The following is a 17,067-nucleotide window of genomic DNA, read 5'->3' as shown; positions in this document are numbered from 1 at the left end:
TTCTGACCAATAATTAATCCTCGGTCCCTGAGCTCCGTTGAGCAGACAGTGTAGGGAAACCTGGCCACCTGACTTCTGCACAGCATGTCCTTCAGTGTCCACCAGAGGGGAGACCAGCCGTCACGTTGTGCGATGAATTTACCTTCAGTCCCTACCCCATGATGAACAGAACTTCACTGCCCACAAGATGGCAGAGAAAGAGCCAGGTCCTAATCAGTCATTTACCTCAGTCCCTGCACTGTGTTGAGCTGTCCTTCCCTGCTCAGTAGGGGGCAGACGAGGCAACAGGTTCCAATCACTAATATATCCCCAGTCCCAGAGCAGCAAGGGAGACCTAGGTATCTGAGTTCTTCCTTGCATGTCCTTCAGTGTCCACAAGGGGGCAGACATGGTGGTAGGTTCTGATCAGTAGTTTACCTTCAGTCCCTGCACTGTGATGAGCACATCTTCACTGCACACTAGGTAGATGACGAGGAGCCAGGTCCTGATAAGTCATTCCTCCTCAGTCCCCACCCTGTGTTGAGCTGTCCTTACACTGTGCAGTAGGGGCAGATGAGGCAACAGGGTCTGAACACCAATTTATCCCCGGTCCCAGAGCAGCAAGGGAGACCAAGATATCTGACTTCTTCCTTGCATGTCCTTCAGTGTCCACAAGTGGGCAGACATGGTGGTAGGCACTGATCAGTAATTTACCTTCGGTCCCTGAACTGTGACAAGCACATCTTCACTGCCCAATATGGGGCAGGTGGGGAGCCAGGTCCAGATCAGAAATTTGTCCTCCATCCCTGCATTGGGTTGAGCTGTCCTTCACTGTCCATTAGGGGGCAGACTAGGCAGCAGGTTCTGACCAATAATTAATCCTCAGTCCCTGAGCTCTGTTGAGCAGACAGCATAGGGAAACATGGCCATCTGACTTCTGCACAGCATGTCCTTCAGTGTCCACCAGAGGGCAGACCTGCTGTCATGTTGTGTGAGTAATTTGCCTCCAGTCCCTGCCGTGCGATCAGCAGAACTTCACTGCCCACTATGTAGCAGATGAGGAGCTAGGTCCTGATCAGTTATTTATCCTTGGTCCCTGCACTGTGTTGAGCTGTCCTTCCCTGCCCAGAAGGGGGCAGACTAGGCAACAGGTTCCAATCACTAATTTATCCCCAGTCCCAGAGAAGCAAGGCCATGTGTATAGCATGGTATCTGACTCCTTCCTTGCATGTCCTTCAATGTCCACAAGGGGGCAGACCTGCTGCCATGTCGTGTGAGTAATTTAACTTCGGTCCCTGCCGTGTGATGAGCAGAACTTGAGGGTCCACTATGTAGCAGATGAGGAGCCAGGTCCTGATCAGTCATTTATCCTCCGTCCCTGCATTGGGTTGAGCTGTCCTTCCCTGTCCACTGCGGGGCAGACTAGGCGGTAGGTTCTGACCAATAATTAATCCTCGGTCCCTGAGCTCTGTTCAGCAGACAGCATAGGGAAACCTGGCCATCTGACTTCTGCATAGCATGTCCTTCAGTGTCCACCAGAGGGCAGACCTGCTGAAATGTTGTGCAAGTAATTTGCCTCCCGTCCCTGCCGTGCGATCAGCAGAACTTCAGGGCCCACTATGTAGCAGATGAGGAACCAGGTCCTGATCAGTCATTTAACCTCGGTCCCTGCACTGTGTTGAGCTGTCCTTCCCTGCCCAGTAGGGGGCAGACGAGGCAACAGGTTCCAATCACTAATTTATCCCCGGTCCCAGAGCAGCAAGGGAGACCATGGATACCATGGTAACTGACTTCTTCCTTGCATGTCCTCCACTGTCCACAAGGGGGCAGACCTGCTGTCATGTTGTGCGAGTAATTTGCCTCCGGTCCCTGCCGTGCGATCAGCAGAACTTTAGGGCCCACTATGTAGCAGACGAGGAGCCTCCTCCTGATAAGTCATTTATCCTCGGTCCCTGCACTGTGTTGAGCTGTCCTTCCCTGCCCAGTAGGGGGCAGATGAGGCAACACGTTCCAATCACTAATTTATCCCTGGTCCCAGAGCAGCAAGGGAGACCATGGATACCAAGGTAAGTAACTTCATTCTTGCATGTCCTTCACTGTCCACAAGGGGGCAGATGAGGCAACAGGTTCCAATCACTAATTTATCCCCGGTCCCAGAGCAGCAAGGGAGACCATGGATACCATGGTAACTGACTTCTTCCTTCCATGTCCTCCAGTGTCCACAAGGGGGCAGACCTGCTGTCATGTTGAACGAGTAATTTGCCTCCGGTCCCTGCCGTCCGATCAGCAGAACTTCAGGGCCCTCTCTATAGCAGACGAGGAGCCAGGTCCTGATCAGTCATTTAACCTCGGTCCCTGCACTGTGTTGAGCTGTCCTTCCCTGCCCAGTAGGGGGCAGACGAGGCAACAGGTTCCGATCACTAATTTATCCCCGGTCCCATGGCAGCAAGGGAGACCATGGATACCATGGTAACTGACTTCTTCCTTGCATGTCCTCCAGTGTCCACAAGGGGGCAGACCTGCTGTCATGTTGTGCGAGTAATTTGCCTCCGGTCCCTTCCGTGCGATCAGCAGAACTTCATGGCCCCCTATGTAGCAGATGAGGAGCCAGGTCCTGATCAGTCATTTACCTCGGTCCCTGCACTGTGTTGAGCTTTCCTACCCTGCCCAGTAGGGGGCAGACGAGGCAACAAGTTCCGATCACTAATTTATGCCCGGTCCCAGGGCAGCAAGGGAGACCATGGATACCATGGTAACTGACTTCTTCCTTGCATGTCCTCCAGTGTCCACAAGGGGGCAGACCTGCTGTCATGTCGTGAGAGTAATTTGCCTCCGGTCCCTGCCGTGCGATCAGCAGAAGTTCAGGGCCCACTATGTAGCAGACGAGGAGCCAGGTCCTCATCAGTCATTTATCTTCGGTCGCTGCACTGTGTTGAGCTGTCCTTCCCTGCCCAGTAGGGGGCAGATGAGGCAGCACGCTCTGACCAATAATTAATCCCCGGTCCCAGAGCAGCAAGGGAGACCATGGATACCATGGTAACTGACTTCTTCCTTGCATGTCCTCCAGTGTCCACAAGGGGGCAGACCTGCTGTCATGTCTTGAGAGTAATTTGCCTCCGGTCCCTTCTGTGCGATCAGCAGAACTTCATGGCCCACTATGTAGCAGATGAGGAGCCAGGTCCTGATCAGTCATTTAACCTCGGTCCCTGCACTGTGTTGAGCTGTCCTTCCCTGCCCAGTAGGGGGCAGACGAGGCAACAGGTTCCAATCACTAATTTATCCCTGGTCCCAGAGTAGCAAGGGAGACCATGGATACCATGGTAACTGACTTCTTCCTTGCATGTCCTCCAGTGTCCACAAGGGGGCAGACCTGCTGTCATGTTGTGAGAGTAATTTGCCTCCGGTCCCTTCCGTGCGATCAGCAGAACTTCAGGTCCCACTATGTAGCAGATGAGGAGCCAGGTCACGATCAGTCATTTAACCTCGGTCCCTGCAGTGAGTTGAGCTGTCCTTCCCTCGCCAGTAGGGGGCAGATGAGTTAACAGTTTCCAATCACTAATTTATCCCTGGACCCAGAGCAGCAAGGGAGGCCATGGATACAATGGTAACTGCCTTCTTCCTTGCATGTCGTCCAGTGACCACAAGGGGGCAGACCTGTTGTCATGTTGTGAGAGTAATTTGCCTCCGGTCCCTGCCGTGCGATCAGCAGAACTTTAGGGCCCACTATGTAGCAGACGAGGAGCCTGCTCCTGATAAGTCATTTATCCTCGGTCCCTGCAGTGTGTTGAGCTGTCCTTCCGTGTCCACTAGGGGGCAGACTAGGCAGCACGTTCTGACCAATAATTAATCCTCGGTCCCTGAGCTCCGTTGAGCAGACAGCATAGGGAAACATGGCCATCTGAGTTCTGCACAGCATGTCCTTCAGTGTCCACCAGAGGGCAGACCTGCTGTCATGTTGTGGGAGTAATTTGCCTCCGGTCCCTGTCGTGCGATCAGCAAAACTTCAGGGCCCACTATGTAGCAGATGAGGAGCCAGGTCCTGATCAGTCAATTAACCTCGGTCCCTGCACTGTGTTGAGCTGTCCTTCCCTGCCCAGTAGGGGGCAGACGAGGCAACAGGTTCCAATCACTAATTTATCCCCGGTCCCAGAGCAGCAAGGGAGACCATGGATACCATGGTAACTGACTTCTTCCTTGCAAGTCCTTCAGTGTCCACAAGGGGGCAGACCTGCTGTCATGTCGTGAGAGTAATTTGCCTCCGGTCCCTGTCGTCCAATCAGCAGAACTTCAGGGCCCACTATGTAGCAGATGAGGAGCCAGGTCCTGAACAGTCATTTAACCTCGGTCCCTGCAGTGTGTTGAGCTGTCCTTCCCTGCCCAGTAGGGGGCAGATGAGGCAACAGGTTCCAATCACTAATTTATCCCTGGTCCCAGGGCAGCAAGGGAGACCATGGATACCATGGTAACTGACTTCTTCCTTGCATGTCCTCCAGTGTCCACAAGGGGGCAGAACTGCTGTCATGTTGTGAGAGTAATTTGCCTCCGGTCCCTGCCGTGCGATCAGCAGCAGTTCAGGGCCCACTATGTAGCAGACGAGGAGCCAGGTCCTGATCAGTCACTTAACCTCGGTCCCTGCACTGTGTTGAGCTGTCCTTCCCTGCCCAGTAGGGGGCAGACGAGGCAACAGGTTCCAATCACTAATTCATCCCCGGTCCCAGGGCAGCAAGGGAGACCATGGATACCAAGGTAACTAACTTCATTCTTGCATGTCCTTCACTGTCCACAAGGGGGCAGATGAGGCAACAGGTTCCAATCACTAATTTTCCCCGGTCCCAGAGCAGCAAGGGTGACCATGGATACCATGGTAACTGACTTCTTCCTTGCATGTCCTCCAGTGTCCACAAGGGGGCAGACCTGCTGTCATGTTGAACGAGTAATTTGCCTCCGGTCCCTGCCGTGCGATCAGCAGAAATTCAGGACCCACTATGTAGCAGATGAGGAGCCAGTTCCTGATCAGTCATTTAACCTCGGTCCCTGCACTGTGTTGAGCTGTCCTTCCCTGCCCAGTAGGGGGCAGACAAGGCAACAGGTTCCAATCACTAATTTATCCCCGGTCCCAGAGCAGCAAGGGAGACCATGGCTACCATGGTAACTGACTTCTTCCTTGCATGTCCTCCAGTGTCCACATGGGGGCAGACCTGCTGTCATGTTGAACGAGTAATTTGCCTCCGGTCCCTGCCGTCCGATCAGCAGAACTTCAGGGCCCTCTCTATAGCAGACGAGGAGCCAGGTCCTGATAAGTCATTTAACCTTGGTCCCTGCACTGTGTTGAGCTGTCCTTCCCTGTCCAGTAGGGGGCAGACGAGGCAACAGGTTCCGATCACTAATTTATCCCCGGTCCCAGGGCAGCAAGGAAGACCATGGATACCATGGTATCTGACTTCTTCCTTGCATGTCCTCCAGTGTCCACAAGGGGGCAGACCTGCTGTCATGTCTTGAGAGTAATTTGCCTCCGGTCCCTTCCGTGCGAACAGCAGAACTTCATGGCCCACTATGTAGCAGATGAGGAGCCAGGTCCTGATCAGTCATTTAACCTCGGTCCCTGCACTGTGTTGAGCTGTCCTTCCCTGCCCAGTAGGGGGCAGATGAGGCAACAGGTTCCAATCACTAATTTATCCCCGGTCCCAGAGCAGCAAGGGAGACCATGGATACCATGGTAACTGACTTCTTCCTTGCAAGTCCTTCAGTGTCCACAAGGGGGCAGACCTGCTGTCATGTCGTGAGAGTAATTTGCCTCCGGTCCCTGTCGTCCAATCAGCAGAACTTCAGGGCCCACTATGTAGCAGATGAGGAGCCAGGTCCTGAACAGTCATTTAACCTCGGTCCCTGCAGTGTGTTGAGCTGTCCTTCCCTGCCCAGTAGGGGGCAGATGAGGCAACAGGTTCCAATCACTAATTTATCCCTGGTCCCAGGGCAGCAAGGGAGACCATGGATACCATGGTAACTGACTTCTTCCTTGCATGTCCTCCAGTGTCCACAAGGGGGCAGAACTGCTGTCATGTTGTGAGAGTAATTTGCCTCCGGTCCCTGCCGTGCGATCAGCAGCAGTTCAGGGCCCACTATGTAGCAGACGAGGAGCCAGGTCCTGATCAGTCACTTAACCTCGGTCCCTGCACTGTGTTGAGCTGTCCTTCCCTGCCCAGTAGGGGGCAGACGAGGCAACAGGTTCCAATCACTAATTCATCCCCGGTCCCAGGGCAGCAAGGGAGACCATGGATACCAAGGTAACTAACTTCATTCTTGCATGTCCTTCACTGTCCACAAGGGGGCAGATGAGGCAACAGGTTCCAATCACTAATTTTCCCCGGTCCCAGAGCAGCAAGGGTGACCATGGATACCATGGTAACTGACTTCTTCCTTGCATGTCCTCCAGTGTCCACAAGGGGGCAGACCTGCTGTCATGTTGAACGAGTAATTTGCCTCCGGTCCCTGCCGTGCGATCAGCAGAAATTCAGGACCCACTATGTAGCAGATGAGGAGCCAGTTCCTGATCAGTCATTTAACCTCGGTCCCTGCACTGTGTTGAGCTGTCCTTCCCTGCCCAGTAGGGGGCAGATGAGGCAACAGGTTCCAATCACTAATTTATCCCCGGTCCCAGAGCAGCAAGGGAGACCATGGATACCATGGTAACTGACTTCTTCCTTGCATGTCCTCCAGTGTCCACAAGGGGGCAGACCTGCTGTCATGTTGAACGAGTAATTTGCCTCCGGTCCCTGCCGTCCGATCAGCAGAACTTCAGGGCCCTCTCTATAGCAGACGAGGAGCCAAGTCCTGATCAGTCATTTAACCTCAGTCCCTGCACTGTGTTGAGCTGTCCTTCCCTGCCCAGTAGGGGGCAGACGAGGCAACAGGTTCCGATCACTAATTTATCCCCGGTACCATGGCAGCAAGGGAGACCATGGATACCATGGTAACTGACTTCTTCCTTGCATGTCCTCCAGTGTCCACAAGGGGGCAGACCTGCTGTCATGTTGTGCGAGTAATTTGCCTCCGGTCCCTTCCGTGCGATCAGCAGAACTTCATGGCCCCCTATGTAGCAGATGAGGAGCCAGGTCCTGATCAGTCATTTACCTCGGTCCCTGCACTGTGTTGAGCTTTCCTACCCTGCCCAGTAGGGGGCAGATGAGGCAACAAGTTCCGATCACTAATTTATCCCCGGTCCCAGGGCAGCAAGGGAGACGATGGATACCATGGTAACTGACTTCTTCCTTGCAAGTCCTCCCGTGTCCACAAAGGGGCAGACCTGCTGCCATGTTGTGAGAGTAATTTGCCTCCGGTCCCTGCTGTGCGATCAGCAGAACTTTAGGGCCCACTATGTAGCAGACGAGGAGCCTGCTCCTGATAAGTCATTTATCCTCGGTCCCTGCAGTGTGTTGAGCTGTCCTTCCGTGTCCACTAGGGGGCAGACTAGGCAGCACATTCTGACCAATAATTAATCCTCGGTCCCTGAGCTCCGTTGAGCAGACAGCATAGGGAAACATGGCCATATGAGTTCTGCACAGCATGTCCTTCAGTGTCCACCAGAGGGCAGACCTGCTGTCATGTTGTGGGAGTAATTTGCCTCCGGTCCCTGCCGTCCGATCAGCAGAACTTCAGGGCCCTCTCTATAGCAGACGAGGAGCCAGGTCCTGATCAGTCATTTAACCTCGGTCCCTGCACTGTGTTGAGCTGTCCTTCCCTGCCCAGTAGGGGACAGATGAGGCAACACGTTCCAATCACTAATTTATCCCCGGTCCCAGAGCAGCAACGGAGACCATGGATACCAAGGTAACTAACTTCATTCTTGCATGTCCTTCACTGTCCAAAAGGGGGCAGATGAGGCAACAGGTTCCAATCACTAATTTATCCCCGGTCCCAGAGCAGCAAGGGAGACCATGGATACCATGGTAACTGACTTCTTCCTTCCATGTCCTCCAGTGTCCACAAGGGGGAAGACCTGCTGTCATGTCGTGAGAATAATTTGCCTCCGGTCCCTGTCGTGCGATCAGCAAAACTTCAGGGCCCACTATGTAGCAGATGAGGAGCCAGGTCCTGATCAGTCAATTAACCTCGGTCCCTGCACTGTGTTGAGCTGTCCTTCCCTGCCCAGTAGGGGGCAGACGAGGCAACAGGTTCCAATCACTAATTTATCCCCAGTCCCAGAGCAGCAAGGGAGACCATGGATACCATGGTAACTGACTTCTTCCTTGCAAGTCCTTCAGTGTCCACAAGGGGGCAGACCTGCCGTCATGTCGTGAGAGTAATTTGCCTCCGGTCCCTTCCGTGCGATCAGCAGAACTTCAGGGCCCACTATGTAGCAGATGAGGAGCCAGGTCCTGATCAGTCATTTAACCTCGGTCCCTGCACTGTGTTGAGCTGTCCTTCCCTGCCCAGTAGGGGGCAGACGAGGCAACAGGTTCCAATCACTAATTTATCCCCGGTCCCAGAGCAGCAAGGGAGACCATGGATACCATGGTAACTGACTTCTTCCTTGCAAGTCCTTCAGTGTCCACAAGGGGGCAGACCTGCCGTCATGTCGTGAGAGTAATTTGCCTCCGGTCCCTTCCGTGCGATCAGCAGAACTTCAGGGCCCACTATGTAGCAGATGAGGAGCCAGGTCCTGATCAGTCATTTAACCTCGGTCCCTGCACTGTGTTGAGCTGTCCTTCCCTGCCCAGTAGGGGGCAGACGAGGCAACAGGTTCCAATCACTAATTTATCCCCGGTCCCAGAGCAGCAAGGGAGACCATGGATACCATGGTAACTGACTTCTTCCTTGCAAGTCCTTCAGTGTCCACAAGGGGGCAGACCTGCTGTCATGTCTTGAGAGTAATTTGCCTCCGGTCCCTTCCGTGCGATCAGCAGAACTTCAGGGCCCACTATGTAGCAGATGAGGAGCCAGGTCCTGATCAGGCATTTAACCTCGGTCCTTGCAGTGTGTTGAGCTGTCCTTCCCTGCCCAGTAGGGGGCAGATGAGGCAACACGTTCCAATCACTAATTTATCCCCGGTCCCAGAGCAGCAAGGGAGACCATGGATACCATGGTAACTGACTTCTTCCTCGCATGTCGTCCAGTGTCCACAAGGGGGCAGACCTGCTGTCATGTTGTGCGAGTAATTTGCCTCCGGTCCCTGCCATGCGATCAGCAGAACTTCAGGGTCCTCTATGTAGCAGACGAGGAGCGAGGTCCTGATCAGTCATTTAACCTCGGTCCCTGCACTGTGTTGAGCTGTCCTACCCTGCCCAGTAGGGGGCAGACGAGGCAACAGGTTCCGATCACTAATTTATCCCCGGTCCCAGTGCAGCAAGGGAGACCATGGATACCATGGTAACTGACTTCTACCTTGCATGTCCTCCAGTGTCCACAAGGGGGCAGACCTGCTGTCATGTTGTGAGAGTAATTTGCCTCCGGTCCCTTCCGTGCGATCAGCAGAACTTCAGGTCCCACTATGTAGCAGTTGAGGAGCCAGGTCACGATCAGTCATTTAACCTCGGTCCCTGCAGTGAGTTGAGCTGTCCTTCCCTCGCCAGTAGGGGGCAGATGAGTTAATAGTTTCCAATCACTAATTTATCCCTGGACCCAGAGCAGCAAGGGAGGCCATGGATACCATGGTACCTGCCTTCTTCCTTGCATGTCGTCCAGTGTCCACAAGGGGGCAGACCTGTTGTCATGTTGTGAGAGTAATTTGCCTCTGGTCCCTGCCGTGCGATCAGCAGAACTTTAGGGCCCACTATGTAGGAGACGAGGAGCCTGCTCCTGATAAGTCATTTATCCTCGGTCCCTGCAGTGTGTTGAGCTGTCCTTCCGTGTCCACTAGGGGGCAGACTAGGCAGCACGTTCTGACTAATAATTAATCCTCGGTCCCTGAGCTCCGTTGAGCAGACAGCATAGGGAAACATGGCCATATGAGTTCTGCACAGCATGTACTTCAGTGTCCACCAGAGTGCAGACCTGCTGTCATGTTGTGCAAGTAATTTGCCTCCCGTCCCTGCCGTGCGATCAGCAGAACTTTAGGGCCCACTATGTGGCAGACGAGGAGCCTGCTCCTGATAAGTCATTTATCCTCGGTCCCTGCACTGTGTTGAGCTGTCCTTCCCTGCCCAGTAGGGGGCACACGAGGCAACAGGTTCCAATCACTAATTCATCCCCGGTCCCAGGGCAGCAAGGAAGACCATGGATACCAAGGTAAGTAACTTCATTCTTGCATGTCCTTCACTGTCCACAAGGGGGCAGATGAGGCAAAAGGTTCCAATCACTAATTTATCCCCGGTCCCAGAGCAGCAAGGGAGACCATGGATACCATGGTAACTGACTTCTTCCTTCCATGTCCTCCAGTGTCCACAAGGGGGCAGACCTGCTGTCATGTCGTGAGAATAATTTGCCTCCGGTCCCTGTCGTGCGATCAGCAGAACTTCAGGGCCCACTATGTAGCAGATGAGGAGCCAGGTCCTGAACAGTCATTTAACCTCGGTCCCTGCAGTGTGTTGAGCTGTCCTTCCCTGCCCAGTAGGGGGCAGATGAGGCAACAGGTTCCAATCACTAATTTATCCCTGGTCCCAGGGCAGCAAGGGAGACCATGGATACCATGGTAACTGACTTCTTCCTTGCATGTCCTCCAGTGTCCACAAGGGGGCAGAACTGCTGTCATGTTGTGAGAGTAATTTGCCTCCGGTCCCTGCCGTGCGATCAGCAGCAGTTCAGGGCCCACTATGTAGCAGACGAGGAGCCAGGTCCTGATCAGTCACTTAACCTCGGTCCCTGCACTGTGTTGAGCTGTCCTTCCCTGCCCAGTAGGGGGCAGACGAGGCAACAGGTTCCAATCACTAATTCATCCCCGGTCCCAGGGCAGCAAGGGAGACCATGGATACCAAGGTAACTAACTTCATTCTTGCATGTCCTTCACTGTCCACAAGGGGGCAGATGAGGCAACAGGTTCCAATCACTAATTTTCCCCGGTCCCAGAGCAGCAAGGGTGACCATGGATACCATGGTAACTGACTTCTTCCTTGCATGTCCTCCAGTGTCCACAAGGGGGCAGACCTGCTGTCATGTTGAACGAGTAATTTGCCTCCGGTCCCTGCCGTGCGATCAGCAGAAATTCAGGACCCACTATGTAGCAGATGAGGAGCCAGTTCCTGATCAGTCATTTAACCTCGGTCCCTGCACTGTGTTGAGCTGTCCTTCCCTGCCCAGTAGGGGGCAGATGAGGCAACAGGTTCCAATCACTAATTTATCCCCGGTCCCAGAGCAGCAAGGGAGACCATGGATACCATGGTAACTGACTTCTTCCTTGCATGTCCTCCAGTGTCCACAAGGGGGCAGACCTGCTGTCATGTTGAACGAGTAATTTGCCTCCGGTCCCTGCCATCCGATCAGCAGAACTTCAGGGCCCTCTCTATAGCAGACGAGGAGCCAAGTCCTGATCAGTCATTTAACCTCAGTCCCTGCACTGTGTTGAGCTGTCCTTCCCTGCCCAGTAGGGGGCAGACGAGGCAACAGGTTCCGATCACTAATTTATCCCCGGTACCATGGCAGCAAGGGAGACCATGGATACCATGGTAACTGACTTCTTCCTTGCATGTCCTCCAGTGTCCACAAGGGGGCAGACCTGCTGTCATGTTGTGCGAGTAATTTGCCTCCGGTCCCTTCCGTGCGATCAGCAGAACTTCATGGCCCCCTATGTAGCAGATGAGGAGCCAGGTCCTGATCAGTCATTTACCTCGGTCCCTGCACTGTGTTGAGCTTTCCTACCCTGCCCAGTAGGGGGCAGATGAGGCAACAAGTTCCGATCACTAATTTATCCCCGGTCCCAGGGCAGCAAGGGAGACGATGGATACCATGGTAACTGACTTCTTCCTTGCAAGTCCTCCCGTGTCCACAAAGGGGCAGACCTGCTGCCATGTTGTGAGAGTAATTTGCCTCCGGTCCCTGCTGTGCGATCAGCAGAACTTTAGGGCCCACTATGTAGCAGACGAGGAGCCTGCTCCTGATAAGTCATTTATCCTCGGTCCCTGCAGTGTGTTGAGCTGTCCTTCCGTGTCCACTAGGGGGCAGACTAGGCAGCACGTTCTGACCAATAATTAATCCTCGGTCCCTGAGCTCCGTTGAGCAGACAGCATAGGGAAACATGGCCATATGAGTTCTGCACAGCATGTCCTTCAGTGTGCACCAGAGGGCAGACCTGCTGTCATGTTGTGGGAGTAATTTGCCTCCGGTCCCTGCCGTCCGATCAGCAGAACTTCAGGGCCCTCTCTATAGCAGACGAGGAGCCAGGTCCTGATCAGTCATTTAACCTCGGTCCCTGCACTGTGTTGAGCTGTCCTTCCCTGCCCAGTAGGGGACAGATGAGGCAACACGTTCCAATCACTAATTTATCCCCGGTTCCAGAGCAGCAACGGAGACCATGGATACCAAGGTAACTAACTTCATTCTTGCATGTCCTTCACTGTCCAAAAGGGGGCAGATGAGGCAACAGGTTCCAATCACTAATTTATCCCCGGTCCCAGAGCAGCAAGGGAGACCATGGATACCATGGTAACTGACTTCTTCCTTCCATGTCCTCCAGTGTCCACAAGGGGGCAGACCTGCTGTCATGTCGTGAGAATAATTTGCCTCCGGTCCCTGTCGTGCGATCAGCAAAACTTCAGGGCCCACTATGTAGCAGATGAGGAGCCAGGTCCTGATCAGTCAATTAACCTCGGTCCCTGCACTGTGTTGAGCTGTCCTTCCCTGCCCAGTAGGGGGCAGACGAGGCAACAGGTTCCAATCACTAATTTATCCCCAGTCCCAGAGCAGCAAGGGAGACCATGGATACCATGGTAACTGACTTCTTCCTTGCAAGTCCTTCAGTGTCCACAAGGGGGCAGACCTGCCGTCATGTCGTGAGAGTAATTTGCCTCCGGTCCCTTCCGTGCGATCAGCAGAACTTCAGGGCCCACTATGTAGCAGATGAGGAGCCAGGTCCTGATCAGTCATTTAACCTCGGTCCCTGCACTGTGTTGAGCTGTCCTTCCCTGCCCAGTAGGGGGAAGACGAGGCAACAGGTTCCAATCACTAATTTATCCCCGGTCCCAGAGCAGCAAGGGAGACCATGGATACCATGGTAACTGACTTCTTCCTTGCAAGTCCTTCAGTGTCCACAAGGGGGCAGACCTGCTGTCATGTCTTGAGAGTAATTTGCCTCCGGTCCCTTCCGTGCGATCAGCAGAACTTCAGGGCCCACTATGTAGCAGATGAGGAGCCAGGTCCTGATCAGGCATTTAACCTCGGTCCTTGCAGTGTGTTGAGCTGTCCTTCCCTGCCCAGTAGGGGGCAGATGAGGCAACACGTTCCAATCACTAATTTATCCCCGGTCCCAGAGCAGCAAGGGAGACCATGGATACCATGGTAACTGACTTCTTCCTCGCATGTCGTCCAGTGTCCACAAGGGGGCAGACCTGCTGTCATGTTGTGCGAGTAATTTGCCTCCGGTCCCTGCCATGCGATCAGCAGAACTTCAGGGTCCTCTATGTAGCAGACGAGGAGCGAGGTCCTGATCAGTCATTTAACCTCGGTCCCTGCACTGTGTTGAGCTGTCCTACCCTGCCCAGTAGGGGGCAGACGAGGCAACAGGTTCCGATCACTAATTTATCCCCGGTCCCAGTGCAGCAAGGGAGACCATGGATACCATGGTAACTGACTTCTACCTTGCATGTCCTCCAGTGTCCACAAGGGGGCAGACCTGCTGTCATGTTGTGAGAGTAATTTGCCTCCGGTCCCTTCCGTGCGATCAGCAGAACTTCAGGTCCCACTATGTAGCAGTTGAGGAGCCAGGTCACGATCAGTCATTTAACCTCGGTCCCTGCAGTGAGTTGAGCTGTCCTTCCCTCGCCAGTAGGGGGCAGATGAGTTAATAGTTTCCAATCACTAATTTATCCCTGGACCCAGAGCAGCAAGGGAGGCCATGGATACCATGGTACCTGCCTTCTTCCTTGCATGTCGTCCAGTGTCCACAAGGGGGCAGACCTGTTGTCATGTTGTGAGAGTAATTTGCCTCTGGTCCCTGCCGTGCGATCAGCAGAACTTTAGGGCCCACTATGTAGGAGACGAGGAGCCTGCTCCTGATAAGTCATTTATCCTCGGTCCCTGCAGTGTGTTGAGCTGTCCTTCCGTGTCCACTAGGGGGCAGACTAGGCAGCACGTTCTGACTAATAATTAATCCTCGGTCCCTGAGCTCCGTTGAGCAGACAGCATAGGGAAACATGGCCATATGAGTTCTGCACAGCATGTACTTCAGTGTCCACCAGAGTGCAGACCTGCTGTCATGTTGTGCAAGTAATTTGCCTCCCGTCCCTGCCGTGCGATCAGCAGAACTTTAGGGCCCACTATGTGGCAGACGAGGAGCCTGCTCCTGATAAGTCATTTATCCTCGGTCCCTGCACTGTGTTGAGCTGTCCTTCCCTGCCCAGTAGGGGGCACACGAGGCAACAGGTTCCAATCACTAATTCATCCCCGGTCCCAGGGCAGCAAGGAAGACCATGGATACCAAGGTAAGTAACTTCATTCTTGCATGTCCTTCACTGTCCACAAGGGGGCAGATGAGGCAAAAGGTTCCAATCACTAATTTATCCCCGGTCCCAGAGCAGCAAGGGAGACCATGGATACCATGGTAACTGACTTCTTCCTTCCATGTCCTCCAGTGTCCACAAGGGGGCAGACCTGCTGTCATGTCGTGAGAATAATTTGCCTCCGGTCCCTGTCGTGCGATCAGCAGAACTTCAGGGCCCACTATGTAGCAGATGAGGAGCCAGGTCCTGATCAGTCATTTAACCTCGGTCACTGCAGTGCGTTGAGCTGTCCTTCCCTGCCCAGTAGGGGGCAGACGAGGCAACAGGTTCCAATCACTAATTTATCCCCGGTCCCAGAGCAGCAAGGGAGACCATGGATACCATGGTAACTGACTTCTTCCTTGCAAGTCCTTCAGTGTCCACAAGGGGGCAGACCTGCTGTCATGTCGTGAGAGTAATTTGCCTCCGGTCCCTTCCGTGCGATCAGCAGAACTTCAGGGCCCACTATGTAGCAGACGAGGAGCCAGGTCCTGATCAGTCATTTAACCTCGGTCCCTGCAGTGTGTTGAGCTGTCCTTCCCTGCCCCGTAGGGGGCAGATGAGGCAACAGGTTCCAAGCACTAATTTATCCCCGGTCCCAGGGCAGCAAGGGAGACCATGGATACCATGGTAACTGACTTCTTCCTTGCATGTCCTCCAGTGTCCACAAGGAGGCAGAACTGCTGTCATGTTGTGAGAGTAATTTGCCTCCGGTCCCTGCCATGCGATCAGCAGCAGTTCAGGGCCCACTATGTAGCAGACGAGGAGCCAGGTCCTGATCAGTCATTTAACCTCGGTCCCTGCACTGTGTTGAGCTGTCCTTCCCTGCCCAGTAGGGGGCAGACGAGGCAACAGGTTCCAATCACTAATTTATCCCCGGTCCCAGAGTAGCAAGGGAGACCATGGATACCATGGTAACTGACTTCTTCCTTGCATGTCCTCCAGTGTCCACAAGGGGTCAGACCTGCTGTCATGTTGAACGATTAATTTCCCTCCGGTCCCTGCCGTCCGATCAGCAGAACTTCAGGGTCCTCTATGTAGCAGACGAGGAGCGAGGTCCTGATCAGTCATTTAACCTCGGTCCCTGCACTGTGTTGAGCTGTCCTTCCCTGCCCAGTAGGGGGCAGACGAGGCAACAGGTTCCGATCACTAATTTATCCCCGGTCCCAGGGCAGCAAGGGAGACCATGGATACCAAGGTGACTAACTTCATTCTTGCATGTCCTTCACTGTCCACAAGGGGGCAGATGAGGCAACAGGTTCCAATCACTAATTTATCCCCGGTCTCAGAGCAGCAAGGGAGACCATGGATACCATGGTAACTGACTTCTTTCTTGCATGTCCTCCAGTGTCCACAAGGGGGCAGACCTGCTGTCATGTTGAACGAGTAATTTGCCTCCGGTCCCTGCCGTGCGATCAGCAGAAATTCAGGACCCACTATGTAGCAGATGAGGAGCCAGGTCCTGATCAGTCATTTAACCTCGCTCCCTGCAGTGTGTTGAGCTGTCCTTCCCTGCCCAGTAGGGGGCAGATGAGGCAACACGTTCCAATCACTAATTTATCCCTGGTCCCAGAGCAGCAAGGGAGACCATGGATACCATGGTAACTGACTTCTTCCTTGCATGTCCTCCAGTGTCCACAAGGGGGCAGACCTGCTGTCATGTTGTGCGAGTAATTTGCCTCCGGTCCCTGCCGTGCGATCAGCAGAACTTCAGGGTCCTCTATGTAGCAGACGAGGAGCGAGGTCCTGATCAGTCATTTAACCTCGGTCCCTGCAGTGTGTTGAGCTGTCCTTCCCTGCCCAGTAGGGGGCAGACGAGGCAACAGGTTCCAATCACTAATTTATCCCCGGTCCCAGGGCAGCAAGGGAGACCACGGATACCATGGTAACTGACTTCTTCCTTGCATGTCCTCCTGTATCCACAAGGGGGCAGACCTGCTGTCATGTTGTACGAGTAATTTGCCTCCGGTCCCTTCCGTGCGATCAGCAGAACTTCAGGGCCCTCTATGTAGCAGACGAGGAGCCAGGTCCTAATCAGTCATTTAACCTCGGTCCCTGCAGTGTGTTGAGCTGTCCTTCCCTGCCCAGTAGGGGGCAGATGAGGCAACAGGTTCCAATCACTAATTTATCCCCGGTCCCAGAGCAGCAAGGGAGACCATGGATAACATGGTAACTGACTTCTTCCTTGCATGTCCTCCAGTGTCCACAAGGGGTAGACGTGCTGTCATGTTGAACGAGTAATTAGCCTTCGGTCTCTGCCGTGCGATCAGCAGAAATTCATGACCCACTATGTAGCAGATGAGGAGCCAGGTCATGATCAGTGATTTAACCTCGGTCCCTGCACTGTGTTGAGCTGTCCTTCCCTGCCCAGTAGGGGGCAGACGAGGCAACAGGTTCCAATCACTAATTTATCCCCGGTCCCAGAGCAGCAAGGGAGACCATGGATACCATGGTAACTGACTTC

Source organism: Manis pentadactyla, chromosome X (genome assembly GCF_030020395.1).
Source record: "Manis pentadactyla isolate mManPen7 chromosome X, mManPen7.hap1, whole genome shotgun sequence".
Classification (NCBI taxonomy): Eukaryota; Metazoa; Chordata; class Mammalia; order Pholidota; family Manidae; genus Manis; species Manis pentadactyla.
The sequence above is the reverse complement of the archived record's forward strand: the minus strand, read 5'-3'. Positions refer to the sequence as shown.